Below are 27,292 nucleotides of genomic sequence, written 5' to 3'. Positions count from 1 at the left end.
TCATATAGGTGGAATCATATACTATTTTTTTTTTATGACTGGCTTATTTTACCTAATATAATTTATTTTTGACTATTTTTTATTTTAAGTAGGTTACTATCATAACTAATTTATAAGCTTATATGGTGTTAATCTTTTAAACTTAAACAGTGTTTATTGATTCCTTGCTGTAAAAGATTTAGCATCATTTTTCCACTTCTAAAATCCCTTCACACTCTCTATCCCTCAGGCTATTATTTTTATCATTCCAATATTTTCAGTTCTTCAAGTAGGTGGTTCTCTGCTGAAACTGTAGACTCTTACACCCAAGCATCTGCTGGGTATCTCCACTTTAATATCTCACAAACATCTCAAACTTAAAATACCAGAGAGGAGGAGGCAGGGGGATAATGAGGAAAAGAAGGAGAAGGGTCTAGTCAAGGAACAAGTATAAAGGACGTATGGACATGAACAGGGAGGGGATTGACTGTGGAAGCAGAGGGTGGGCAGGGCAAGGGAGAGCAATGGGGGAAATATTAGGAGAGCTATAATTAAACAATAATTTTTTAAAAATCACAAACTAAATTCATGGTCTTTGGCCCTACTTCACCCTGTCCCATCTCCAGCCTGCTTTCCCTCAGTCTTCCCATTCAGTAAATGCCAAATTCATCTTTGTACTTGTTTGGGCCCCAAATCTTATAATCACTCTCTCTCCTTTTTGTCTCCTTCACATTCAAAGTGATGGAAAATCCTGTTGACTTTCTTTCAAAATATATTCAGAATCTGACCACTTGTTATTACCTTCCCTGTCCAAATCATCATCATCTCTCAGGTGGATTACTGAAATGTTCTAGCTTGTCTCCCTGCTTCCTTCCTTACCATCCTATAGTCTAATTACAAAATAGTAGCTAAAGAAATTCCTCTTAAATGAATATTAGATCATGTCTCTCTTCAAAATCAGCCAATGGCTTTCATGCTCATTCAGAATGAAAGCCAAAATCTTTTTGGTGGTGGCTCAGGAGGTTATGTAGGAGTGCATTTTAAACTATTTTTTTTACATATATTTTATTGATTATGCTATTACAGTTGTCTTAGTTTGTTTCCCTTTGTCCCCCTCCACCCGGTACTCCCAATCTCTCTAGCAATCCTCTTTTTAGTTTATGTCCATGGGTCATGCATATAAGTTCTTTGGCCATTCCATTTCCTATACTGTTCTTAACATCTCCTTCTTTATTTTGTACCTACCAATTATGCTTTTTTTTGGATTCCAGTTATTCTTTTTTTTTTTTCCACCCTTAAAGATTTTACTTATTTATTATTTTTTAGAGAGGAGGAAGGGAGGGAGAAAGAGACGTAGAGAAACATCAATGTATGGTTGCCTCTCACATGCCCCCAGCTGGGGACCTGGCTGAAGATCTGGCCTGCAACCCAGGCATGTGCCCTGACTGGGAATCGAACTGGTGACCCTTTGGTTCACAGGCCAGCGCTCAATCCACTGAACCACACCAGCCAGGGCCAGTTATTCTTTCTTTCTTTATTTATTTAATTTAAAAAAGATATATTTATTTATTTTTAGAGAGAGGAAGGAAGAGAGAAAGAGAGGGAGAGAAACAACAATGTGCAAGAGATACATTGATTTGTTGCTTCTCGGACAACCTCAGCTGGGGACCTGGCCTGCAACCCAGGCATGTGCCCTGACCAGGAATCTAACCAGCAATCTTCCGGTTCTCAGGCTAGTGCTTGATCCACTGAGCCACACCAGCCAGGGTCAGTTATTCTTTTTTTGAAGTAAATTTTATTGATTATGTTGTTACAGTAGTCCCAATTTTTTTTCCCTTTGCTCCCCTCCACCCAGTACCCCCTTATCTCCAGCAGCCCCACCCCCCTTAGTCTATATCCATGGGTTGTGCATACAAGTTCTTTGGCTTTACCCTTTTCTATATTATTCTTAACTTCCCCCTGTCTATGTATTTTGTACCCATCAATTATGCTTCTTAACCCCTACACCATTTCCCCATTTTTCTCTCTTCCCCCTTCCAGCTGATAACCCTCCAAATGATCCCCATACCTATGATTCTGTTCCTATTCTGGTTTGCTTAGTTGGATTTTGGTTTTATTTTTTTTAGATTCAGTTGTTGGTAGTTGTGAGTTCGTCATAATTTAATGTTCATAGTTTTGATCTTTTTTTTCTTAAATAAGTCTCTTTAAAATTTCATATAATAATGGCTTGGTGATGATGAACTCCTTTAGCTTTAACTTGTCTGGGAAGCACTTTGTCTGCCCTTCCATTCTAAATGATAGCTTTGCTGAATAGAGTAATTTTGGTTGTAGGTCCTTGCTTTTCATCACATTGAATACTTCTTGCTAGCCCCTCTTGCCTGCAAAGTTTCTTTTGAGAAATCAGCTGATAGTCTTACAGGTATCCCTTTGTAGGTAACTCTCTGCTTTTCTCTTGCTTCTTTTAAGATCCTCTCTTTATCTTTGACCTCTGGCATTTTAATTATAATGTGTCTTGGTGTGGCCCTCTTTGGGTCTAGCTTAGTTGAAATTCTCTGTGCTTCCTGGACTTGTATGCCTATTTTCTTCACCAAATTTGGCAAGTTTTCCTTCATTATTTTTTCACATAAGCTTTCAATTTCTTGCTCTTTTTCTTCTCCTTCTGGCACCCCTATGATTCAGATGTTGGCATGTTTAAAGTTGTCCCAGAGGTTCCTATGCCTCTCATCATTTTTTTCAATTCTTGTTTCCTCATTCTGTACTGGTTGACTGTTTCTTTCTTTCTAATGTTCCAAATCATTGATTTGAACCCCAGTTACCTTCCCTTCACCTTTGGTTTTGTGTGGATTTTCCTTTGTTTCATTTGGCATAGCCTTCACTTCTTCCCTTATGCATTTGCTGTCTTTAAGCTTATCTGTCAAGCCTGTGAGCATCTTTATCACCAGTGTTTTGAATTCTGCATCTGTTAGGTTGGCTATCTCCTCATCGTTTAGTTCTCCCACTGGAACCTTAATTCGTTCCCTCTTTTGGGCCATACTTCTCTGTCTCCTCAACTTGACAGGCTCCTGTGTTTATTTGTCTCTGTGTCTTAGGTAGAGCTATCGCACCTGTTACATTGTAAGGGATGGAGCCTTAGATATGTCAGTGTGGGGGCGACCTATTTCACCACGTTGTGAAGCTGCATGTGGGGGAGGGATCTGAGAGGGAACAATGCTGCTTGCTCAGCACTTTTCCCTTTTCCAGGCTCTTCTCCCACTTCCATATGGGACTGGTGCCTCTCTAGCTGTTGCCCTGGCCATTGTTCCCAGAGTGAGTGGGCCTGCGGATGTTCTAGGACCATGGGGCCCTTTAAACAAGTGGACTCTGTCGAGAGGCTGGCATTTTCTTTCTCTGCTCCAACCCCCACTGGTTTGCACAGTCAGAAGCAATGAGGTTTATTTTCCCAGGCACTGGAACTGTAGCTGTGTGGTCTGGTCTGGTGCTGGGAGCATTCCCCAGGTGTCCCTCCCCACTTTTTAAAACATGTGGCTGCACCTTCCACCAGCCTGCTGCTGCCACCACTGCTGCTGCCATCACACTGCATCCTATCTGCCCTAGCTCTCCCCCTTCTACTTGTCTAGGTGAGTTCTTCTTTATATCGTTGTTTGTTGGACTTCCATGCAGCTCGATTTTCTGGAGCTTCTGGTTGTCTCTAGTTTTGAGGTAGTTTTATTTCTTCTTAGTTGTGGAGAGAGATGCAGGGTGTCTGTCTAGGCCCCCCTCTTGGGTGGAAGTGAGTCCCAATTATGTTTCTTAATCCCTGTACCTTTTACCTCATTCTCCCACTTCCCCTTCTCACCTAATAACCCTTCAAATGATCTCCATATATATGATTTTGTTCCTGTTCTGGTTGTTGGCTTAGTTTTTTGTTTTTTTAAGATTCAGTTGTTGAGGTTTTGAATTTGTTGCCATTTTAATGTTTGTAGTTTTGATCTTCTTTTTCTTAAATAAGTCCTTTTAATATTTCATGTAATAATGGCTTGGTGATGATGAACTCCTTTGGCTTTACATTGTGTAAGAAGCACTTTATCTACCCTTCTAATCTGAAAGATAGCCTTTCTGGATACAGTAAGCTAGGTTGTAGATCCATGGTTTTCATCGCTTTGAATACTTCTTGCCAGTTCCTTCTTGCCTGCAAAGTTTCTTTTGAGAAATCTGCTGAGAGTTTTATAGGAACTCCATTGTAGGTAACTCTCTGCTTTTTCTTGTTGCTCTTAAGGTTTTCTCTTTATCTTTAACCTTTGGCATTTTAATTATAATGGGTCTTGGTGTGGTCCTCTTTGGGTGCAACTTGTTTTGGACTCTTATTGTTTCCTGAACTTGTATATCTATTTCCTTGCCAAATTAGGGAAGTTTTCTTTCATTATATTTTCAAATAAGGTGTCAATTTCTTGCTCTTCCTCTTCTCCTTCTGGCATCCATATAATTTAAATGTTAGCACTTTTGGAGAAGTCACAGAGTCTTCTTATTCTCTCCTCATCTTCTTGAATTCTTGTTTCTTCATTCTGTACTGGTTGACCGTTTATGTCTTCCTTTTGTTCCACTTCATTGATTTAAACCCTGGCTTCAGGCCCTCCACTGTTGGTTCTCTGTAGACTTTTCTTTATTTCACTTAGTGTGACCATTTCTTCTGGGCTCTTTTTTATTTTGTTCCTGTACTCAATGAGTTCTTTGAGCATCCTGATCACCAATGGCTTGAACTCTGCATCTAATAAGTTGGTTATCTCCATGCCATTTAGTTCTTTTTCTGGGATTTTGTTCTGTTCTTTCATTTGAGTCATATTTCTTTGTCTCCTCAATCTTGCAGCCTCCCTGTGTTTGTTTCTGTGTATTAGGTAGAGCTACTTTGACTCCCTGTCTTATTAGCATGGCCTATTGTAGAAAAGGCACCTGTAAATTGTGTAGGGTGGAGCCTTAGGTAATCACCAGGGCATGGCAATCTGCTCCACTGCTTTGTGGCTGTTTGGGGGGAGGACGTGGAGAGAGGATATTGTTCCTGCCTGGCTTTTGGAGGTTTTCCCAGCCCTTGCCCTGTGCAACTGGTACCCTTCCAGCTGTTGCTCTTGTGCTAAATCCGGGGAGGGGGGTCTGCATACATTTTAAGTTCATACAGGCCCTTTAAGCAGAGTCTTCTGAAAATCTGGCAGTTTTTTTCCAGCACCTCAACTCCCTCTGGGTTTTATAATCAGAAGTTATGGGGATTTACCTTCCTGTTGCTGGAACTCTGGGCTATGCAGTCTGGCCTGGAGCTGGGTATGTTCCATACAAGGAGGGATACCTTGGGAGAGAGCCTTCTGCCACTGCCACCTCTCTGTGCCTCTCCTCCCATTTCCATATCTCCATCCCTCCTACCCACCTGGATTAATGTGGCTTCTTTAAATCCTTGGTTGTCGGACTTCCATGCAGCTTGATTTTCTGATGGTTCTGGGTGTTATTTGTTTTAAGGTGTAATCGTAATTCTTTCTGTGTTTGCGCAAGGAGTCAAAGCATGTTTACCTACACCTCCATCTTAACTGGAAGTCCTCTTTTCAACCTTTAATGCTCATATTTTTCACCAAGGGGTCTTGTTTAAAGTGCAGGTGTTATCCTAAGTGATCTGATACTGCTGGCTCAAGGATGACACTTTTAAAAATTCTTCACCCAAGGATATGTTTTTATTGATTTTAGAAAGAGAGGGGGAGAGAGAGAAAGATTGATTGATTGACTACCTCTCATATATGCCAGGACTAGAGATTGAAACTGCAACCTGGTTATGTGTCCTGGCTGGGAATTGAACCAGAAAACTTTTTGGTGTATGGGACAATACTCCAAACAATTGAACCACCCAGTCAGGGCTCAAAGACCCCACTTTTAGTGCAAGACTATATGATCTTCTCCGCAACCCTTATCCTCACCCTCCCTTGCTTCACAGGCCTCTGTCTATTATATTCCTCCTCCTTCTTCTTGCTCCATCTTCCCAGCCTCAGCTGCAGTACTTGTTCTCCCTGCCTAGAACACCCTTCCCCCAGATATTTGTAAGACTCACTTTTTCCCCTTCTTCAGGCCATTTCCCAAGTTTCTTCTGAGGCCTTTTCTCAACTCTTTATTTAAAATGGCAACCTTACTTTCTATGGCTCTCCTTAGTGCCTATCCCTGCTTAATTTATAACAAGGGTATACAAACTATGGCCTGCAGGGTATTGGTCAGATCTGAGCCACTGCTTGTTTTTGTAAACAAAGTTTTATTGGAACAGAGCCACATGCATTTGTTTATGTATTTTTTATATATTCCTGCTACAATGGCAAAGTACAGACAGTCCCTATCTTAGTGATGGCTTGACTTACAATTTTTTGACTTCCCGATGATGCAAAATGATATGCATAATAAATTCCAAGAGATATTCAATATTTTGTTACAGAAGGTTTCATGTTAGATGATTTTGCCCACTCTAAGAAAATATAATTGTTCTGAGCATGTTTAAGGTAGTAGGTAAAGTGTATTAAATGAATTTTTGACTTATAATACTTTTAATTTATGACAAATGGGTTTATCAGAAAGTAACCATATTGTTTAAGTTGAGTAGCATCTGTATTTTTGTCAGAGACTTAATGGCTTGCAAAATTTAAAATATTTACTATCTAGTTAGCCCTTTACAGAAAAAGTTTGCTGACCTCTGCTTTGTAGCTTTGAACCACCATCTGACTTATTAGATAAGTCACTCATTTGTTTGTTTATAATCTGTCTCTCCTCACTATGAAGTGAACCGTGTGATAAAAAAGGTTTTGTCTGTTTTGTTCACTGTTATATTCCTAACACTTAGGAAGATACCTAACATAAAAACACCCAATAAGTATTTGTTAAATGCAAGATTGATTATCTTTTATAAGTTAAAAAATATCCTTAAACTTTTGCCAGCCATTTGGATAGTATTGACTGACTTCCCACCACGAAAATGAGGACACTGTTGGACCCACACTTTCTGCCTTCCTCAGGGCTTTCTCAGGCTGCACAGCTCCTATGCTCACTGCAGCCTTCTGTTGTGTCTCTCACTGACCTTTTGTGGTCTGGATTATGCCTGGATGATCTCATTGGCTTTCCAGCCTTTCGAAATTTGTGTGGGTATCTCTCTCTCTCTCTTTTAAAAATATGGGGCAGATGAAGTGCTTCCCAGACAAGGTGAAGCTAAAAGAGTTCATCATCACCAAGCCATCATTGTAGGAAATGTCAAAGGGACTTATTTAAGAAAAAGAAGATCAAAGCTATGAACATTAAAATGACAACAAACTCACAGCTATTAACAACTGAATCTAAAAAATAAAAACAAAATCCAACTAAGCAAACCAGAATAGGAACAGAATCATAGGTATGGGGATCATTTGGAGGGTTATCAGCTGGGAGGGGAAAGGGGTAGAAATGGGGAAATGCTGTAGGGATTAAGAAGCATAATCGGTTGGTACAAAATAGATAGCGAGAAGTTAAGAATAATATAGGAAAGGGTGAAGCCAAAGAACTTATATACATGACCCATGGACATGAACTAAGGGGGGTGGAACTGCTGGAGGAAAGGGGGTACTGGGCAGAGGGAGCAAAGGGGGAAAAAATTAAAACTACTGTAACAGCATAAACAATAAAATATACTTAAAAAATATGAACCACCAATGATTTGTGTATTCTATTTTGTATACCTTTGTTGTCTGTTCAGTGGGGTCTTATCTGGGAGGGATGTTCAGTCTGCCATCTTGAAACATAAACCTGAAATTTTAAAAGTTTAAACACAGTTCAAATTTAAAGGACACACATGTATCATCTTCCCATAGAAGTATCTTCCTCCCCTCTCTGCTCACCCAGATTGTTCAGAGCCTCTCCTTGGGACCCCAAGAAGAGCATTTTGTGTTTCTTTTTCACCATGTCATTCTATTATTATTATTATTATTATTATTATTATTATTATTATTATTATTATTTGCTTCTCTCTGTGTTGGTTGTGCCTCCAGGTTGCAGAGTCTTTGAGTGTAGGGTACATGTTCATCTGTAAATTTCTAGTGCTGCCCACATAGTAGGTGTTCAGTATTTTCAGATTGTCTGTGCATGCACACCTACTCTATGCACATGAGAATCTAAGGTTATACAATATAGCTTTAGCTTTTGAGAAATTGAAAGCGTAGTGGGGAGAGCAAATGACACACTGATAATTCTAAGTGTAAATAGAGTGGGTACAGTGCATTGATGACACACAAAGGAGCAGAAAACTGTGCTTGGGGTGGGCAGAGAGGTCAGGAGAAGCCTTGAAAAGCAAGAAGATTTATATATATATGTTCTGAAGGGCATATGAAACTCTCAGGTAATGCCAAGAACAGAAGAGAAGTTCAAAGTTAATTATGGCTGGGGTCTAAAACACAAGGGGGCAGTGGCAGAGGAGGAGGAAACTAAAGAGACAGGCAGAGGTCAGAACATGCCTAGTGTCAGCTGTCTAGATGATCATCTTGCAGTTTATTCTGAGAGGAGCCACTGGAGAACTTTAAGCAAGGAGTAGCACGAGCATATTGACATATAAAGATTTTGAGCCATATAGGGGGTGGACTGACAGAGTGCTGAAGATTTGTGACATCACTGCAGTAGTCTAGGTGAGGGAAGTGATGAGGGCTTGACCGGGGGAATAAATGCTAGGAAAAAGTTAGAGAGATGGGTTTGGGAAACAGAAGGAGGATGGAACTGGTGGGATTTAGAAACTGCATGATGTAATGGGTTGATGGAGAGGGAGTAGGCCAGCTTTTTAAGGGCCCTTCCAGTGCTGGGGTTCTAGGATCCAATGACTGAACGAAAGGACAGGAACTCTTGTTTTTTTGTAGATCTCAAGTGAAAGGCAAAAAGGCTGTGACAAGAGTAATTTATGAGACTCCACTGGGCTGTTTCAATCCTTTCTGAAACTGCAGATTCCAGCTGAAATGAGGAAAAGGCGTGCCTTCAGTTCTGTTTTTGACAGCCAGGCTACCCATTTCCTTCCCAGGAAATCGATGGGGAGTGGGATGTTCTGGTAAAATACGTGAGATCAGCGTCTTGTCAAGTTCGGATTAATTTAAAAAAAATTGGATTAGCATCCAACTGAAATGAATGTCAACTGCTTGGAATGTGTCTTTGGATCTGAGTGATTTTGATATGAACCAAATGTGACTGCTTAGTTAAGTTTTTAAGTTTTTATTTATGCAGAAGCATCTTGATGTCTTAACCATGTACCAAGTTTAACCTTTAGAAACTCCCCAAGGAAAGGAACACATATCATCTGTTTTACCTTTGTGCAGTTCTACTTTTTAAAAATGTTTTATCAGGCTCCTTACCTGTTCCTAACCATCACAACCAACCCAAAAGTGTTCAGGAAAAGGAAGAGAATAGGTCTCACCACATACCGAGTGCCTTCTCTGCTTAGACAGGTCCATTAATATTGCATAGATCTTCACAATTGCATTCAACTTAACAATTATTATCCCCATGTGAAAGACGTGGAAATCAGGCCTCCTAGGGGTCTCTAAGTTAGTAAACGTGAGAGGGGATTCCACTCCAGACCCAGCTGATGTATTGAGTACCTATCATGGCCTGACATTATACCTGCTTTACTCCATTTCATCCTTTCAGCAATGCTAAAGTATAGAGACTTAGAGAGGCTTAAGAAAAAGAAGCTTAGCAAGGTTAAATAACCCCTCCAAGGTCACTCACAAGAGAGACATGAGACTTTGTTTTCCTTATTTACTTACAGGCCAAATATACACATTATATGCCTAAGAGTGTGTTCAGAAATAATATGAGCAATATTAGATGTTATTGCTAGGAAAACTCACCATGATAACACACATAATTCTAATACAGTATTCCCTAACTTATTGCAGGTATTACGTTCTAGACCCCCCTGTGATAGGTGAAAATCCGCGAAGTAGGTACCTTACAATTATTTTAGTATTCATATATATTTTAAGGCTTTATAAACCCTTTCCACACACTTATAAATCATTCCCAGTCCTTTATTAACCTTTTCCACTCCCATATTAACTTTTCCACACTTTTATAAACACTACTTATTTCTTAAACATATTCTACACTCTTAAACCTACATAACTTTAACAACATATGTATACAGTACTACAAAATCACACAATATAGGGAAAAATTCATGATAAATAACTAAATAAAATATTTTTTAAAATCCCACGATACAGTGAGGCCATGATAAGTGAACCACAATATAGAGAGGGACTACTGTACTTCAAATGGCCCTTTCTGGGTGGGCATCATGATTCCTGTTTCCTAGATAAAGCAATTGAAGTTTAGAAAGGTTAAAGAGCTTGCCCAAGGATCCTACCCAGGTCTGGCTGACTGAAAACCTGCAGGTATTCAGGGTAGTGCTAACCTACATCGAGAGCAGTTAGTTAGAGAAACTTGTAAGAAGGAAGAAGGTGACCAGAGTGAAAACTCTGCATTGATATTTCACTCAGCCCATGAAGTTTCCCTAAGTAAGTGGTGAATAAATGCCCTTTGGTGAAATTTATAGATGATTCTAAATCAGGTCTTCAGCCAACATGAACAACACAAAAAGTGATGTAAGTAATCCCAAATTAGGGATGTTAGAAGAGCAGGTAGGAAATAACAAGATGAGACTGATCAAGGAAATTGAGTTAAAACATCTGGGCAGGCCATGTGACTGGCATAAGCAACTCATATAAGCACCTTTTAGGAGCTTGAAGTTCTGTAGGCGGAAGGGTGTGAATGGTCACTGTGTCTATTTCCTTCATCTACAGATGAGGAAACCCAGGCTCAGACAAGAGAAGAAAATGATCCAAGGCCATGGTCAAATTAATGGCCAACTTAGGATAAGCCCCACGTCTCCTTCCTCATAAATTGACTTTTTCCATTATGGCCACGGTTTTGGAGTCAAAGGTACTTAAACCTAACTCTACCATTTAGATGCTTTGTCTTTTCAGGCATGTTACTTGACATCGTGGAAACTCACTTTTATTATCTGGAAAAATGGTAAACTAATAGATATTCATTGGGGCTACTTTGAAAAATAAGTGAAACAAGGATCAGCACCTGACCAATCCTTGAATCCTTGAAGTTCAAGAAATATTAATTTATAGCAGAGAAATGCCTTAAGGGCAATAGCTCTGGCACAGGTATGCTGTATCTGTTCACCACGCATGAATGGATACTGAAGGCTCTTCTAGGAAGATCACAATGAATGTGGTTGGAGTAGATCTGGAAAGACTGCTTTTCAGAAGGAAGATTCCTCATAAGATCTAATTTGAGAGATGACTTCTACATCAAACATTGGCTAACGTAAAAAAGTAGGGGCACAGTTATCTTGTTTGTATGATATGATGGTCATGTGGGAGTTGGCCATCATACCGAGATGACCTTAAGAAGCTGCATTCACCAGAGGTAGAATTTACAAAGACTATAGCACCAAATAGATTCTGTGGCTCTTGGATCCTACATTCAAGAGGATATAAAAGATTGGAGATAAATCAAGAGACTGGAGGTTAAATAAGGGTTGATGAGAATGTCTTTGATTTTAAATGACTATCAAAATTTTTATTATCTAAGAGTAAACAAGGAAGTCAGGGGGCCTACCTCAGCTTTCATCCAGAAATATAAGTAAGACTGTCCCCACTGAGTAGGTTATAAGGACAAAGAGAGACATATATAAAGTTGCTTTTTCAATTTTAGCCTATTGATCTCACATGTGCACTCGTCAATTCCTCATATTTACTTTATTGAATTGTACTCTTTAGATTGGCTTGTCTGATTTATTACTGGATATGAGTTCTTTGTCACTCATCAGATTATGGTTATGAACTTTGTCAAGCACATTGTTTCTCCTCAAAATGTTGTGAACTGAGATGAATAGAGGAAAATTTGCATGGGTAGGTTAGTTGAGCAAAGACTGTCTTCCAGATGCTGATCTGTTTTGTTATCCAGATTTTATCCCACCTCTTTCATCCATTCAATGAGAACTTATTGACTATTATATCATTCCCAAATAAACTTTTCTTTTGTGTCACAATGAGTGAATATGACTCCATTCTAATCAACTCAGCTTTGGGACTCCTAAGAAATGCAGTTTAATTTTCTTATCTTCTATCACTTGCATGGTTCTCTCTGAGGGCCAGGGCAGTGTTGTTCATATCTCTGAGGCTCTAACATAATATCTAGCACATAGTAACTGCTCAATAACTGTGAAACAAATGAATTAACAGAGCAAATCTGATAGTCCTTTGAAACTCTAGGCCTCAAGCCTACTAAACCAGAAAGAAAGATAGCTTCAATACTCCTATGATATTTTTTTGAATGCAGTCTATGCAGGGGTAAGATTAGGAGCTATGGCTCAGAAGAAGTGACCTGAATCCCAGATTCACCGACTACTTGGGTTATGTATAATTTTTTCTAAGACTAAATTTGAGGATAAAACAAGGGCAATAGTAATAATCATAAATGAGACATGTAAAAATATCTAGTAAAATCATGTATAGCTTAGTCCCTTGAAACAAGAGATTCTTCTTTCTCTTTCTTATATATATGAGGTTCATCTGGAAAAAGTTCAACCATTGTTAATACAATGAGAATGGTTTGCATGACATCGGTATAACCTGGCAGCCAAAGAGAGTGGATTGGAATGCACATTCATGAACTTAAGATGACTTCACTGTACTAGTCAGGGGGTGGTAGATGCCATTGAGTGAGCATGTGTACTATGTGACTGTCACATTCAAAATGACTGAGCAAGTAGTGCAACAAATCTGCATTAAATTTTGCATTAAGTTTTAACAGTCCTCTGTGGAAATTATTCCGATGATTCAGAAGGCTGCAGCTATGGGCAACTGGTGTTTGGTAGCTTCATCACGACAATGCACCCGCTCATACATCATATCCTGTGAAGAGTTTTTTGGCTAAACAACATTTCACCCAGGTGATTCAGCCCCTCTATAGACCAGATTTGGTGCCCTGCAACTTCTGGCTTTTTCTAAAACTAAAGTCACCTTTGAAAGAGAAGAGATTTCAGATCATCAATGAGATTCAGGAAAACATGATAGAGCAGCTGATGGCAACTGGGAAAACTGTGTGAGGTCCTAAGGTGCCTACTTTGAAGGGCACTAATACATCATTGTCCTGTGTACAATGTTTCTTGTATCTTCTTCAATAAATGTCTTTATTTTTGGTAATACATGGCTTGATACTTTCTGGACAGACCTCGTGTGTGTGTGTGTGTGTGTGTGTGTGTGTACTTGATCTTTATTCTCTATACTTGAAACCCAAGCAGCAACTGGGGGTAAGAGTCATAGAAAAAAAGTTAAGTTAAAACTTAAGGTCATGATCAAGGTTATGATCATTTTGGACGAGAGCCGAACTAGAATAACATTATCTGATAACATGGTGCAAATAACATGGCAATTGGAAGGAGACAATTTAGTTTGGGTTTCCGCCCTTTCCTGTGATGTATCAACTGAGAACGCTGGCAAATCAATGAATTTCCTGAACCTCTTTTCATTCACCTTTAAATGAAGTTCCTAAGCTGCCTAGACCCTTCTTGGGGGCAGAATCTGTGTCTTATTTATTTTTATGTGCTTAGCATCTGTCAGAGCATTTAGCATACAACAATAACAATATAAATGATAATAAATGACTTTTCTAAACATTTGTACTAATTTATTTAATCCTCACAGAAACACTGTGACGTAGGTACTCTTTCAGTTTTAATAAATACTTGGAGAATGGAATAAGACTAATATATCAGTAAATCAACTCAGAAGCAACCATAACAAGTCAAAGTAATTTGTAAACTTCAACTGCCATAAAATTATAAGATAGCATTTTAATTCTATTTCTTTATTTTGATCTAGAGGACAAGCTGCTTGGACTTGTCACAAAAGAGGGAGAGGAATCCTATCTAGAGATTTTTATAAACATCACTCTTTGTTTATGCTATTTTATTTAATCTTCATCACAGCTCTTTGAGGAAGATAAAATTATCTCATTTTATAGCTATGGAAACTGAAGCTCAGTTATATTGAGCAACTCTGATTTGCTCAGTGGCAAGGTTAAGATCCACATCTCAGTTGGCTGTCTCTGAGACCAGGCCCTTCTAGAGATGGCTAGGGAAGGGAAGAATGAGAAAAGAGGAGGCTTCGTGTGGGTTTGTAATGGGTTAAAAACAATAAAACAAAAACTGAGGCCTTGTAACCCCTGCCTCCAGCACCACTTCAAATGTTTTTCTTATCCTGAGAGTCAGAAGTAGATGTCCTCAAAGTACCTCTGTTCCCAGGAAAAGGCCAATGGTTACTCTGCTGGGAACTGCAAAGGATAAGGAGACTGTTATTTTCACGGAAATCTGAAAGGGCAAGCAGAGGCCAGATCGTGAGACGTGTGTCTGTGGTCTCTTTCACATGTAAACATGATGATTGTTCTGGTTGGGTTATACTTTTATACCTTTTATTCTTTCCCCCCGTGCTGGGGAGGCAGCACAGTACAAGGGGAGAACACTGGACTAGCATGTAGGTGAGAGCCCCAGGGATGAGAACCTTGCTCTAACCTATTTCGAGTCCTCCCTGAGTCCTCCCCTCTGGATCTCATTTTCCCCAACCAGTAAGAGTGGGCCCTTCCTGTTCTATATTCCATGGTCTTAATTTACTATTTTTTATTATAACTTCCCATGCCTTAGGAAGGATGATTCAGGCTTCACTTTGGGAGAGGAGAGGTATTCCCAACTATTATTTCTAAAGTGTAAGTTTAATAATGCTTAGCCCTCTAGTATGGCTTTTTTTTTTTTTTTTTGCAGGTTTCCCTCTTAAGGAACCCATTTGTTCTAGGCACAGTCGAAATAAGTCAGGTGTTTAAGTTATTTAATTAAGTGGTGTTTATGTGTTTGCATATGTTTACCTAAAAGGTAGAGTTCCTGTTTCTAATCCCAAGCCCACCCAGAGCTAACTGTGGAAGTTTGAATAAGTTATTAACCTCTCTAGGCTTCAGTTTCATCCTCTGTTACGGAGAGTAGTAGTAGCACCTAGCTGATGGGGTTGTTCTGAGGAGTAAGTAGAATCATTTAGGTAAAGCGCTTAGAAGAGTGCCTGGCCCGTAGTGAACACTAAATGATGTAAGGTGTTTTTATGAATTCTTATCAACTCTAACTCTCATTCTACACACGAGAAGATGGACCCTCAGAAAGTTTAAGCAACTTGCTCAAGGTCCTATGGTAAGCATATGCTAAGAAGAGGGGTGAGAATTTTAGGATGCGTTGATTGTATTTCAGTCTGGGTCTCAGAACAGCCTGGGTTGTGCCCTTTCTAACCCTGGTCAGTTTCTGCCCTGACCTAAGGCAGGTGGGCAATGAAGGAAGCAGAGGGCATGTGTGATGCCCTCAAGGCACAGCCCCCGACCCTAGAACACCACAGTCCCTGAAGAGTCTGGTACTTGACTGTTATGCTAAAGGTTTTTCCCAGGAAACTGGTGAGGTGTTGAGGGAGGATCATGGGGAAAAGATGGTCTTTCCTCAACAGCAGTTCTTTCACTGCATCTTCGCTGCATTCAAGGCCATTCTCAAACTCCCCATGCTCGCCTGTCAACTTCATCTCCATACTATTGTTGACATAAGGAACTTCCAAACCTGTAAGATTTTTTTTTTAACTGAGATGGTTTATTAGTTTATTCATGCCTTCTTTTTTTTCTTTTTTTTCATTTATTTTATTTTATTGTTTAATTACAACTGTCCCAATTTTTCCCCCATTGCTCTCCCTTGCCCCTTATCCCCACCCACAGTCAACCCCCACCCTGTTGTCCATGTCCATGGGTCCTTCATATTTGTTCCTTGACTAGACCTTTCCCCCATCTGTCCCTCGTTATCTCCCTCCTCCTTCCTCTCTGGTCACTGTCAGTTTGTTCCTTATTTCCATGTCTCTGGTTCTGTTTTGCTCATTTGTTTGTTATTATGAGTTTATCTCAGTCAAACTGATGACAGTGGCTGGGGAGCAAATTCTCCATGGGTTGAGAAAACGCTCCAGAGAATGGCAGTTTTGCACATTATTTTATACATTACAATCACAGTAGGAGACCGAAGCGGGTTACAGGAAATCCGCTGGTGATAGATTAGGGAGGTGAGAGAAAACAAAATAGCAAATCTCTGTGACTGAATAAAATGTAAAACAGAGAGACAGGTACTTCTTTTACTTTGGTGGGTATAGGATAGTAAATAGTTAATGATTAACATGATAACAATAACAATGAGGGGTTCTGTAGTCTCTTGCTCAGGTAAGAGATTGTGCCCTGAGGGGTCTGGAGGAAGGAAATTACCCTCCCTCCTGCCACCCTCCCTCCCCCAAGGTGAGCTCAGTATCCAAGTCTAGCCCTGAGGTCCAGGCATGGGTGCACTCTCAGTTGGGTATCCAATGAGTCCCTTAAGGCTGATGGGTATTTTGAGATGTTGCATAGTTATTTGAGTAGCTTCTTGGGGTCATTGAGTAATTTGGGGGTTTGAAATCTGGTGGTGAGGGGTCCAGGCTCAGGAAGACAAAACCTTAATTTAGGTCTCAAGCTGATGGACTTCAATATGAAATAATACTCCTTGGAGGTATCTAAAGACTTTCCTGAAATGTGCAGACATGATTACATGAATAGTTTTAGAGAATTAATTTCTAGCACCTTAACTTCCATATATGTTCTTTCCTAGCATTGATCTCCCCTAAAGCTTTCCTGCTAGTAAGAGAGTCTCCTCTCCTTTCTCTCCTCCCTTTTATAATCTCTCTCCCCTGCCCACTTTTAAATACCTCTTGCTTTATGGTTTTAGGAAACTAAATGAATTTACAAATTTATACATACAGAAACACTTTACAGAAGTATTGATGGCCAATAAAAGACTAGGTTCTAGCATAAAAATCTAATACACTAGGATAAAATTCTGTGGGAGAAGTAAAATAAAAATAGGAGATCAAGGAGTTTTTTAAGTAGAAAAAAAATTTTAAATTTCCAACTGTTAAAGAAGAGCTTGTTTATACATATTCCACATGGATTGTGGTAGGTTTTAACTAACTATGATATTTAGACTAAATTGGGTACATGCAAAAGCGTGATGTAACTATTTTATTCTAAAATGTCAATATTTACAACATGATGTTTAAAGTTTGATGAAAAATTTCAGATGTCAACTTAGAGTGTGTGTTTTATAAAACAACTGTTTTAAGGGTACATGAAGAAAGTTTGCAGACCACTGCTCTACTGAGCCGGCCTGGCTAAGCATTCCTGGCCTGGTTACTGGATTCTGTTCTCTGGCCAGCACCCATTGTACCTACTGTCCATTCCCCTTAGGACAGTGACCCACAGCTCCATTCAGGGTTCCTTCCCAGTCTCCTTTCTGAGGGTTTGTTTGCAAACTCTCTGGAAACTTCATATACCAAAGCCTTCATTCTGCATATTTTCTCCTGTTATTATGTTTAATGCCCATAGAAAGAGATTAATGGTCCCTTTGAATAGAACCAAAACCCTTAGCAATGTGCCCTTTAGGTAAGAAAAGCCTTTAGAAATAAAAATACAGCATCCTTGATTATCTCTTTGAAGAAAGAAAAACGATTTATTTCTTCCTGGTGCATCACTTTCTTCCTCCCTCAGGTTGGATAGACGCACTGTAGCTAAAAGTGCAAATAGCAGACTATGAAGATGCATGTGGGCAATATTTGGTAGAGAAAGAAAGAGGGTGAACTCTTTGATCCTGATGCCATCCACCACTTCTGAGCTGTGAGATCTTGGGCAAATTTCTCACCCTCTCTGAGCCACAGATTCATAACTGTAAGGTGAGATTATAATGTGAACCTGTTACGATTTTTGTAAAGATTATATAAGATATTTATGAAAATGCCTAGCCTAGGGTGTGGAATGTAGAAGGCAGCCAATAAGTAATTACTCTGAGCACTGACTATATACGTGCTGTTCCTTATACTGCATTTGGGGAAACAGAGGTGAAGAGGATAACAGCACATCTTTAAGATGTTTGCAACGTGAGTGAGAGTAAGATGAATCTAGCAGGCAGTTAGAGGGGCGTGATGGAAGATCGGTTAGAGCAGCAGAGGTAAGTGTGAGGAATAATGGCAGGATATGAGCAGGACCACTAATCCAGGGTTGAGGAATCCAGGGTTGAGGTAGATAATGGCTTCTTAGAGACCCTGACATCTAAGTGAAGAACTGAAGGCTAAGAAGGAGTTGGCCAGGCACAGAGGAGAAATGCCACCGTGGGCACAGGGAAAGTCCTCAGCAGAGGCCTTGGTGCAGAGATCTTGGGGAGGGTTGGGATGCAGGTACGGAGATCACCTAAAGAGGTGAGACTTATTTTCTCTTCACAAGGAAGAGCCATTGCAGGGGCTGATCTGGGAATGACCTGGCCCACTTTGTGGTTTAGAAATCTCGAGCTTTAGCAGGAGTAGATAACAGGGTGCCAGTCAAGAAGAGCAGTAGCCCTTCTAGTCCATGAACTTTTCGAGGGCAGAGAGAATGTTTATATACCTTCATTAATTCAGGGCCCAGGGCTGCCTCTTAAGGAGTTAGAGTCTGATAAAATGTTTATTGAATGAACTAGTCAATAGCTCAGAAAACTAATTTTCCTCAATTTTATATTAACTAGGGCAAAATTACTGCTGAATATAGTTTCTCCTCAATGTCCACTTTGATTGCTCCATTAATGTTCTCAGCAGGTTCATGCCTGTAAAGAAGGCAACAGATAAAAGAAATTACAGCTGTCTGCTAGTTCACACAGGAGTTGCCCTAAGCATCCCTCCCAATGACCACTTGAACATTGTACCTTCTCTCTTTTCATTGTACCCTTGTTTTTCTTATTTGTCCTCATAATCAGACTTCATCATTGAGCTCTGTTTGTGTTGACAGGCACCTTTGATTGTGTGATTTACCCACCTCCATTCTGGCACTCTGAGAAGGTGCCCTTCTCTTCCCCTGAGGCCATTCCCACTTCTCCCAGGAATGTGATCAGACAATCAGCATGCAGTCTATAATATGAACATGACGAACTGATAAAAAGCCAGACAAAAATGGAGACAACAAAAATCCCCTTTCAGCTCACTTAGCCTGGTGGCCCTATTATGAGTACAATATGATTTCCTTGAAGTTTTGTGCAATTTTGAGAGTTAGGACCCCCTGGGCTATTTCACTTTGGAGAATTTTCTCTGGGACTTGCTTCATAAGGCTGAACCTCAGGGCTTGTAATTATACCACAGGACAGCAGGAAAGCAGTTGAAAAAAAACCATTGAAAAGGATTCTTATCATAAGCTCCTTCTCTAATTTGGGGAAACAGAAATCTCTGCATGTTTTCTCAATAAGCACTCCATCAGAAGCCTTCTTATCCTGACAGGCTTCTCTCTTTCATAAACACAGCAAGAATAACCTCTGGACGCTGGCCTACCATAGTCAAGTATGAAAATGTAAATTCCATGGGACACTGTTTTTCCAGCCGCCAGATGTGGATGAAAGGAGAAGGGTGTTTTATTGTGTTTTCTCAAGAAACAGAGAATGGTCTGTCCTGAGATGGGGCTGCTCTCCTCCCACACAAGTGGCCACCATGTGGCCAGAGGACAGCTAGCTAATTTGCAAGATTAAGCTTTTCCAAATATTTGGAATTGGTCTATTCTGTCTTCAGCTAATAAAATGGATTTCTATTCCAAAATGGATTTAGGAAGCAGACACAAGAGCTCCTAAGGGCTTGTTGGCAAGTTACCTGTTAACAGGGTCCATCCGTCAAATGGATGTATGATGGGTAGGCTCTATATGGATTGTCTCCTACCTGTATTTTCAAGGATGCTTACCTTCATACAGAGGTGTTGAGGGCAGATGGAGGCCAATCCCAGTTGATGCTGACAGATGTCCAATATAAGCTTCTGTCCTCTGTTGCACACTTACCCCCTCGGAGTCCATAACAAACAAGGGTCCATTAGAAAAAAGCAAACTTATCCACCAAACGAGAAATCTACCTCAATTACAAGTATCTTTATTTGATTCAATGACTCATTCATTAATTTAATATTGAATGTCTACAATGTGCCAGAGACTCTGCTAGATACCAAGAAAATAATGAAGTGCCTCAGAGGGGCTGGTAGTTTATTTGGGGAGACAGTTGTAAACATCTATAATATAAAGTGCTGTAAAATATAAGCTGTACAAGGAGCTTTGTAGAAGGATGCCAAGAGTCTGTCTAGGGAAGGCAGGGAGTTTCACAGTGGAAGTAGCCCTTGCATTGAGTCTCAAAGAATGAGTAGGAGGTTTCCAATGAGAGAAATGTGTGCAAGGCAAAATGATAAATGTTTTAGAGAAAATGCTGTGTTTGGGGAGTGACAAGTGTTCATGTGGCTAGACTGTGAAGTAGAAGGGCAGGGAGAGGTGGCTGTGAGGAAGTGAGGAAGGCAAGAGCCAAGTCACCAGGGACATTAGTCATGCTGATACATTTATAGTTGTCTCTGCAGGCAATGGGAGAGGGGAGAGCAGTGGGACACTCAACAAAACTGAATGGGAGAGCAAAATGATCACATCGTGGTGTAGAAGATGGTTTGGAGGTGAGGGAGAGAGTACATTATCTGTTCAGGGAGTGAAGCAGACCTGCTGACAATGAACTATAATCAAGGGTAATAAGGTTTAATATGGTGAGATGGGGATCTTCCCTCTGCTCTTCATATCTAGCCTCTACCCTTCTCCATCATGCTCTATGCCATAGGGCATTGACATCTATGGACTACATCAATGCATCTTAGCCCTCAGAATCTAGTTAGGTTCTGTTAATGGAAGCCTGGGCAGGAGACGAAAAATGGAGAGGAGAGTGAAATCAAGTTGGGTATTTATTCTCTTTGGTCCTTCTCTGTGAGATTACCTCGGGCTGGTTTTGTCTCTTGGTAAAAGTCACAGCTCCACTCAATATGACCCTTCCCTGATAAGTTCCAATAACCCCTCCCTGTCTTGACTCTCTCAGGTAGAGGGATATTAAAAGCCTTGCTGGTCTTTGAGTACTGTGCTATTTCTTAGTTCCTCCATGTCCTGCCCACACCTTCCTAAATAATTCCTCTATTAACTCCTCCTGAGTTACCAGAATTGAGTGAATCCTTTTGTGGGGGGACTCTGACCACCACTGTAGTAGGTAGCACAGGACTAGGGTAGACAGAGCAGGCTAAAGGAAATAAGAAAACTTCAGGGAAGCATGGCATTTGGGTCCTGTCTTGAAAGATGAGACCAAGTTTTCAAGCCATCAATAGTGTGAAATGCAATCCTTTGACTGAAGGAACAGAATAAACAAATGAATGGAGAAATGAAGGAACAGGGTGCATGTACAAAGCCATGGTTGACTGGAGGGGAGGGTGCCTGAAATGTGAGGTGAGCTGCAGCAGGAGATGAAGAGGCAAAGATAAAGTAGGTCAGAGTGGAAGAACCTGGAACGCCAGCTTAGGAGTTTGTGCTTTGACCCTAAGAAAAGGGACAAGGATGGTGGCAGCACTGGGGATTGAATTATATGAAGAGTAATAGAAGGATCTGAGAGTGTTTCGCTGGTAGAAAAGATTAGAGAACATGATCATTGTCTTCAACTATGTGAAGGATCTGGATAATGATATGGCAATACGTTTCATGAGTTCACATTCTTTGGCCCAGTATTTCTATGTCTAGGAATTCGGCTGAAGGAAATTATCCAAAGTGCAGACAAAGTCTTCTGGACAAAAATTTACATTGTTAAATTATTTATAATAAGCAAATTGAAAACAACCTGAATGTCCAGTAAAAAGAGAGTTGTTTAAATAGGTCTTTACAATAGAATATTATGTAATTGTTAAAACGAAGTGTATAAAAATGTGAAGTCATGGAAACATATTTTTAATGTCATGTTAGGTGGGAAGGTAGGATATAAAATGTCTATACAGAATGATCTCAGAGACATAAAAATATAGGAACAAAATAAAAATACCAAAATCTTATCTATAGTTATTGCTGTTGGTAAATTTGTAGGTGGCTGGTAGTCTCAGGATGTTCCAAAGACCATCCAAAGAGAGGCTGTATACTCATCTCAATGACACTATAACCACCACCACCACCACCACCACCATCCCACAACCACCACCACTACCACTGCCATCACCACCTCCTCCTTCTCCACTACCACCTCTTCTGGCACTACCTCCTCCACCATTTCTACCACCACCATCACCTACTTTATTGAGCATGTACTATTTTTTCTCTATATATTATGTTTCTTAATCTTCTCAATTCTGTAAGGTAGGTTTTATTTTTGCTCACACTTACCAGATGAGGAGACCAGCTCAGAGAAGTCAAGCAACTTGTTGAAGATCACAGTGCAAGTAAGTTTTAGAATTGGGATTTGAACCCAGGTTATCTGATTCCAAACTGTTATGTTATTCTGCTAGTCCATTACTTTTGCATAGCCATGTCATTGTCTCCAGTAATATATTATTGGTTAGAAGTTTTCCACAATAATGATCTACAATGCTCAAAATGGTAATCTTGGTAACACCTTGTAGATATTGACTGCATTTAAAGTAGATGACCCAAATGAAATAAAGTCTTATGAGGAGGAGATGGGTCATAGTAAATGTAGTAAAACTTGTTTAATAAAAGCAAATGACTAATATTTATTGAGATCTTATTATGTGCTAAACAATGTTCTGGGGTTTTTACACATATTAATTATTTAGTTCTTATAAACACTCTATGAGTTTAGTACAATTGTAATCTTCATTTTATATATAAAGATACTGAGTTTAAATAACTCGCCAAGGCCACACATTTAGAAGATACGCAGCAGCAAAGATCCACTACACAGCCCACTATGCTCCTAAGTACTGTGCAATACTGCCTTTGTATGTGTGTGATGATGTAATTTTTTTGTTTTTTTAATGGCCAGCACCAGAATCCCTCTCAAGGATATAACTGTCTTTCCTATAAAAATACCTTGATGAGCTATTGGGAATAAAGGTGTTATCAGGAGCTCCAGCCATGAAAGAATAGTTTAACTTCTCTGCCTGAGAAACTGAGAGAAATCTGCTTGTTTGTTCTTGCTCTAGTGAGAGAGAAGAAAGATGGAGGTCAGAGAGGTGTAAGAGCGAACAAGCCAGCAAGACAGAGCATGAAATATAAAGTGATGGAATGCAGGGAGGTCAAGGGACATTTAGGAACAGGTCATACCTTCAAAATGTCTGTAAGTACTACTATGCTCACAAATGCTATATGATTATACTATTATTGTTATTATTATGGGTAGAAATTGGAAAAGTGCCTGAATTTTACATATGAATCAATGCTACATGAAATGGAATCAGCAAGTTTCAGTAGTACCCTAGAATCATATATGTACAAGCAAGGAATGCCTCTAGGGTTTACAGAAATTTGAAGGAGGATTTCAGACAGTGACAGGGTCTGAAACTTCAGGTTCCATCCAATTCTTTCTAGATCTCTTTAGGAACAGAGGCCCCAGCCAACATCTAAGTTAGCTATTTTATCAGGGTTGAATTTTCGGACAATCCTATAATCTCTTGTTCTGACCATTTTCTTTTGAGAAGAAAGAAATGGTGTTCAGAAATGGTATGGAACTTCCTTGGGTCTACAACAGTAAGAGGAAGAGGTAGGACTCAAAGCCACGTTTGTCTGATTTCAAGGCCCATGGACTGCTCACTGTCTCACCTGTCTTAGTTTTGCTTCTCCGTTGAACCTCATTGAGAAACCCTCATAGATTCAGTGGTGGAGATTCTGAATCTCTGGGTATTGGGATGGCTCAGGTCTTAGTCCACAGGCCAGACCCTTCCACTAATTCAGCAGCCGGGGTGTAATTATTCATTCAGTTCTCAGTAAGACAAGGGAATGTAGACTAGCCCATGTGGGTGAGCCAATGGCTAACCTAAGGTAGCAATGGGTTACTTTAAAGTTTTCAAAGTAAGCTTCCCAGCCTTAAAAACGTGCAAGTCACATTTTTCCAGTTTGAAATATGCAAATTTTAATAAGATCTGCTTAGTCTTGTAAAAGTATTCTCATAACTTTAAAGTATTTTTTAAATGGAAAAATGAATATACTTGTATGTTCATTGTAGAACATTTGAAAAATACCAAAAAGAGTAAAAAAAGAAAAACAAAAAACAAAAAACCTCAGCTTTAGGAATTTTAGCATATCATTATCACTAAAACTATATCTTTGATAATTTGGTTCACCAAAACCATCCTTTGTTGTTTGACTTTATACTGCTTTGTGTACTTAGTGAGGCCCAATGTCTTTCCATATATTAACTGATGACTTGTCTCTTCTTTTATAAATTGCCTTTTCATTTTTTTGCTTACTGTTTTAGATTTAATTTATACTTAAATATAAAATAGAGGTCTCTTACAGCCACAAAAAGAAGAGATGATCCAAATATCTTTGTGTCTCACCTATTCAGTAACTGTCTCTCTTTGGCTCCCCCATCTAAAATGAGGGGGAGGAGGTGAGTGAGAGCAATCATGACAGAGAGCAGTGTTTCTCAAGGTGTGTTTTCTGAAAAGGAAAATAATAATTTCAGGAGAAGTTAATGGATGTTGTGAAGAAAGGTGCTCAAAGGAGTTTGGAAAGTGCTGCATTCAATAAAAAACATAATCATTCTTAAATTGCAGCTAAACTACAGGATTTTCTATAGCCTTTTGGTGTTGATAGGGATTAAGGCTTCTCTAGAAAGTAGGAGTGGAAGATAGATATAACATTTCCCAATGCTCTTTGGACAACCCTGGTGTGAAAGAAAGATTTTAGGACAAGTGCCTAGAGTCCTGTTATTTTCTTTGTTTGCCACTGAAGTGTTTTATGACCTGGGGCAAATCCAAAATCTAACCATTGGTAAAATAAACAAAGATATGTCTGAGATGGGGCTTGAAGGTAGGATTTTGATAAGAGGAACAAAGACATTCTAGGTGAAGACAACTGAATGAGCTAAATACAAGGCACTTTCCTATCCAGTGATAGGAAACCAAATATTTCTGGCCCCCATTTTGTAACAAATTTACTCTCTGAGTAGAAAAGTGAGAGGTAGACTTTCACCAACTTCTTAATACTTCTGTTTCAATGCCCAGAAATCCACCTGTCTTTTTTTAAGTGTTTTTGCCCATAGGTAGACCACATCATAAAAATCTGTATTTGAAACAAGAAAGCTCTCTATTTCAGTCACTTCAACAGCCAGACTTTGGGCTTAAGGAGAAATTATAGATGAATGTCTTTAAAATTCAGTGAAGAATTTTTATGACCCATTACTTGAATGGCAGGTCTAGAATTTTCATTCATGCCTTATTTGTACTAATTGTATAATATATTCAGGCAAACTTCTTAGAAAGGTATTTATTTTATTATGAAAAAAAGAGCATAAACCAGAACATTATTGAAACTGCTAATTATGAAATAAGTTTCTCGAGTAAAAAGAAACCTTGAATTTGCAGAGGATCTGCATATCAGTTCATGCAAGTTTCATCTTGTTGGTACCTGGCGCCGCGGTGGGGCTGCAGAAATGAGCAATACGGCATTGTGCTATCAAGGAGCCCATAGTCTGTGGGGAGACAGACTAGAACACAGCTAAAGGTAATAACAGTGTCCTCAAAGCTATGCTAGTGTCCCTGAAATAAAACCTACAGATCCCAAAGGAGAAAGGTGATCGATTGTCTTGCTAGGGGAGAAGCAGATGACTTCACAGAGATGATATTTAGACTGCATCATAAGCTGAAAACAATTATGTATCTAAAAGGAAGGACATAAAGGTGTTACTTACGCTAAAAAGCCTTCCCTGACCTCCATAATTAAATCAATTTCTTCTACTATTCCACTCATAAACAATATCCTCCACCCCACTCCCCACAGTGTCGGGTGTACAACCTTTAATGTTTCCATTTCTTTGTACCATTTTTTAGTTAATGTCTGTCAAGTTAATCTAGTTAATGTTAGACTACATGCCTATGAGAGCCGGGACTATGTTTTTCTTTCTTTCTTTCTTTCTTTTCTCCATGCACAACATAGGTCACAGAAGGAGCTCAGTAAATGTTTGTTGAATGAACAAACAACATAAATAAAGACAAAGAAGCAGGGGATAAGGGCATTTTAGGAGAATGAAGAATTATTCATTAACATGACTGGAGTAGGGTGCAGAGTTGGACATGAGACTAGAAAAAAGTTGAGCAAGAATTTATTAGCTGTTAGCTAGAGTAACCAGATAAAAGTGAAAGTCAACCAGCACTTCTAAATAACTAGTTGGACTTCCTTCTGTCACCCCTCATCCCCAATTAATTTATTGTTGTGCATGTAGTGGTTAAAAGTTATTCTTTACCCTAAAGCCAGGTGAGCAGGCCTCTGAGATTTTTCTAAAAACTGTTTTTCTTTTTTATTCTGAGACATCTCATTCTGTATACTCACTCAAAGTGAGAGGAACTTTGGGATAACAAAATTCTTTTCAACCTTCAAAGTTAAGCTCATGTACTGCCTCATGGAATCCTTGAACCTCAGAACTAGAAGGGGTATTAGCTGAAGAAATTGAGGCTCAGGCTGAGGAAGTGACTTGTCGGAGGCCACACAACCAGGAAGGAGCAAAGCTGGGACTGGAATCCAGATGTGCCTGACTCTATCCCCTGTCATCCTTCTCTACTTTTCTGAAACCACTTGTCTTTCATTTGGCAGCCTTCTGCACTTCCAGGCTTCCTGCCCCAGAAGAGTTTCCTGTTTCACCTCCAAAGCTATCAGCAGCCCTTAGGCCCCTGCCAAACATCTGGCACTTGACAGGGATGTTCCCTGCTTCCCCCTCTCTGCAGGGTGCTGAAGGGGGTGGGTCAGGAATTATGCCTTGATTCCATCCAGCCAAGCAGAGTGTAAATAAACAGGAGCAGGAAAGCACATGTGTAGCTGGATAGTGGACGTTATGCATTTCCCTCTGAGCGTCTATCTGCAGGAGAGCCTGACAGCTCATCTCTGTAGGTGCCTCAGACACCACCTCTCTCCTTGGTGGAGGACCCTTGAGACTGTGCCCTCAATTTCTACCCCTCATAAACCCTCTTTTAACTTTCTAAACTGCTTTTGTGTCCCATGTCATGCCATGTTCTGTCATATGCCATATTTTTATTCTTGTTATGTGCTTGGCTGGGAACGCTTTCTCTTGATTTGTGGACCTTTAAGAAATCTCAGTTCAAGAGCAACTTCCTCTGTGAAGCATCCTTGATTCCTTCAAACGTAAGGACTCCTTCACCTGTTCTCATTTGCATGTTCAACCACTTTATACTTCTATGA

General features: G+C 39.8%; 1 long non-coding RNA gene across 1 annotated transcript in view; it reads left to right on the top strand.

Annotated features, from left to right (window-relative positions):
• LOC150014969 (uncharacterized) overlaps nucleotides 1–27,292 on the top strand; it is a 76,319-nt gene that overhangs the window by 12,893 nt on the left and 36,134 nt on the right. The window contains exons 4-6 of the long non-coding RNA XR_016509953.1: nucleotides 22,281–22,359; nucleotides 23,083–23,216; nucleotides 25,465–25,603. This is a non-coding gene — a long non-coding RNA (uncharacterized LOC150014969). The remainder of the gene's footprint in view (nucleotides 1–22,280; nucleotides 22,360–23,082; nucleotides 23,217–25,464; nucleotides 25,604–27,292) is intronic.

The sequence above is a fragment of the Furipterus horrens genome, unplaced genomic scaffold (genome assembly GCF_987537825.1).
Source record: "Furipterus horrens unplaced genomic scaffold, mFurHor1.1.pri manual_scaffold_3, whole genome shotgun sequence".
NCBI classification, from domain to species: Eukaryota; Metazoa; Chordata; class Mammalia; order Chiroptera; family Furipteridae; genus Furipterus; species Furipterus horrens.
The sequence above is the reverse complement of the archived record's forward strand: the minus strand, read 5'-3'. Positions and strand labels throughout refer to the sequence as shown.